The sequence below is a fragment of the Choloepus didactylus genome, chromosome X (assembly GCF_015220235.1).
Source record: "Choloepus didactylus isolate mChoDid1 chromosome X, mChoDid1.pri, whole genome shotgun sequence".
NCBI lineage: Eukaryota > Metazoa > Chordata > Mammalia > Pilosa > Megalonychidae > Choloepus > Choloepus didactylus.
Window position 1 is genome coordinate 146,991,704 of NC_051334.1, and position 3,069 is coordinate 146,994,772.

Here is a 3,069-nt window from a genome sequence, read left to right on the forward strand (position 1 = left end):
GTTTGTTCTTCTCTCTCTTGTTCTTACAGTTGGGCAGTTGAGTACTCAGTTTTTGTTCTTTCTTCTTTTTTAATATATGCATTTAGGGCAATAACTTTCCCTCTGAGCACTGCCTTTGATTAAATAAGATTGATACTTTGTGTTCTCATTTTTATCTGCCTCAAGATATTTACTGATTTCTCTTGCAATTTCTTCCTTGATCCATTAAGAGTGTGTTGTTTAACTTCCATACATTTGTGAATTTTCCAGTTTTCCTCCTATTATTGATTTCCAACTTCATTCCAGTATGATCTGAGAAAGTGTTTTGTACAATTTCAATCTCTTAAAATTTATTGAGACCTGCTTTGTGACCCAGTATGTGGTCTATCTTGGAGAATGATCCATGAGCACTTGAGAAAAATGTGTATCCTGCTTTTGTGGGATGCAGTGTTCTTTAAATGTCTCTTAAGTGTGGTTCATTTTTCAAATTATACAAAAGCTGTGTTTCCTTACCAATCGTCTGTCCAGATGTTCTATCCATTGATGAGAATGGTGTATTGAATCTCCAAGTATTATTGTAGAACTGTCCACTTCTATCTTCAGTGTTGTTGGTGTTTGCCTCTTGCATTTTGGGGCACTCTGGCTCAATACACAGATATTTATTGTTGCTATTTCTTCTTGATGAATTGTCTCTTTCATTAATACATAGTGTCCTTTTTGTCACTTTTAATTGTTTTACATTTGAAGTCTAGTTTGTGTGATATTAGTATAGCTACCCCTTATCTTTTCTGCTTGTTGTTTGCATGAAATATTTTTCCCACCTTTCACTTTCAACCTTCTTTTTTATCCTTGGTCCTAAAGAGAGTCTCTGGTAAACAGCATAAAGATGTATATTGTTTATCCATTCTGCCTATCTATGTCTTTTTATTGGGGAATATAATCCATTAACATTTAATGTTATTACTGTAAAAGCAGTACTTTATATAACCATTTTGTTTTTTGGATTTTATATGTCACATCTTATTTTTTCTCTCTTTTTTACTGTATTAGTTACTGTTACTGATATTCTTCATTCTACACTCTTTCCCAAACTTCTCCCACCTGTCTTTGCCTATAAGCTGTAGTACTCCCTTTAATATTTCTTGTAGAGCAGGTTTCTTGTCCATGAACTCTCACAGTATGTATCTGTAAATATTTTAAACTCTTTCAAACTATTGCAGGGCAGTTTTGCTGGATACAAAATTTTTGGGTGGGAATTTTTGTCTTTCAGTGTCTTAAATATGTCATAAAACTGCCTTCTCACTTCCAAGGTTTCTGCTGAGAGATCTGCACTTTTCCTTATCAGGCTTCCCTTGTATGTGATGGATTGCTATTCTCTTGCTGTTTTCAGAGTATTCTCTTTGTCTTTGACATTGACAACCTCTTTACTAAATGTCTTTGAGTAGGTATATTCAGATATATTCTGTTTGTGGTATGTTGAATTTCTTGGATCTGTAGTTTTTACAAAATTACAGATGCATTGGGAAATTTTCTGTGTTTATTTCCTGCATTTTTTTTTATTTTTATTTTTTTACAGAACTCAAAATTCCATTTATTTTTTCTCACAACCAGGGCAGCAGTTCTGCAAATCAGATGTAAAATCCAAGTTGGATCAAGGAGAGGAACTATGGAAAGAGGGAATTGCATTTTTCCAAAGCCATAATTCAGGTGAGCTCTAGGACACTGCTTCATGACAAGGAGGAGCATGGTCAGTATGTGAAAAGGTTCTTGAAAATATCAACTGCAGATTTCCTTAAGTTATAGTTTTTGAAATGTAGGTGTTGATGGGGAAATTTTCATGTGATGTGGTCATTATTCTGTTTACTTATCAATCTGTATTGAAGTGTTCATGGTTTTGGGAAAATAGAAATTTATGCACTACTGGATTTAAACTTTCACTCAATGGCCCTTATTCTGGTCCTTCTCTTCAATGGTTTTCACACTCTTTACCACCCCAATGTAATATTTTATATGATATTTTTAGTACTTCAATATTGAAAACCTTTTCTAATTCTCAATATCACATGAAGTTTCCTCCTGCCTAAAGTATTCCTTAATTTGATATTCTTTCCAAGATAAGTATCATATTTGAAATAATCATAGGGTCCTGTGGGACTTTTCAACATTTTCATTTCCCTAATGCTAGTCTAGCAAATAATTTGTTTCAGGCAGGGAAAGTGGTCTTACAAAAGAAGAAATGTTAGCAATGCAAGGCATCTGCAGGAAAGACACATCTACCATTGTATCATTGGTAAGCTTCATGGCTGTGAATGCTGGCCTTTCAAATAGATACCCTTGATTGTTTCCACAGCATGGGTCCAAGAGGTGTGCCAATATCTTTTTGGGCTGTCTCTTCTTCCATTTGTTGTGATATTTGATGGTGTTGAGCACGATTCTACCTCTGAGACATATCCTGACCAGATTGTCGAATGCTGAAGAGAACCTCTTTTGTTGCTCAGATGTGAACCCTCTCTCTAAGCCAAAATCAGGGTCTCTGTGGCTTGGCTACTCCCCACTGCCACTTCTGCAGCCTAGTGGCCTTTGCCTGCACTTTCAGTGGAGGCCTGGGTGCCAAAGAGGTGCCACAGGTGGGGTCACAGGGTCACAGGCTCATTTCCTCCATTATTATTTCCACCCCCTTTCTCTTCTCTTTTCCTTCTGGGAAAAATATGGAACACTTAACAAATTTGAGTGCCATCCTTGCACAGGGGCCATGCTAATCTTCTCTATATCCTTCAAATTTAGCATATGTGCTGCCATAATGAGCACCCCACAAGTATTTCTTAATCCTCCTGTCTGTCGTGGCTGAATAGCTTTTGGATCTCAAGTTTATGCCTTTTGCTCCCAAAGGACTACTCATTTCATTAGTATGTTTGATTTGGTCAGTTATTTTTAAGTTGCTTCTTGGACTTGAGACTGAGTCGGCGGGGAAGAAAGGACCAGCAGGTCCAAAACAGAGTTTTCCTACCCGATATTTTTTTCTTCAATTCAGAATTTTTAGGGTCCTCCAGTCCATATCCCCTTCCAGAGTTCTGAACAAGTCAGGGTTAC

General features: G+C 36.7%; 1 non-coding gene across 1 annotated transcript; it reads right to left on the reverse strand.

Moving 5' to 3' along the window:
- Positions 1-2,681: 2,681 nt before the first annotated feature.
- Positions 2,682-2,787, reverse strand: LOC119523945. Its single transcript, XR_005214745.1, has one exon. It is a non-coding gene; the product is annotated as a U6 spliceosomal RNA (small nuclear RNA).
- Between the last annotated feature and the right edge of the window lie 282 nt (positions 2,788-3,069).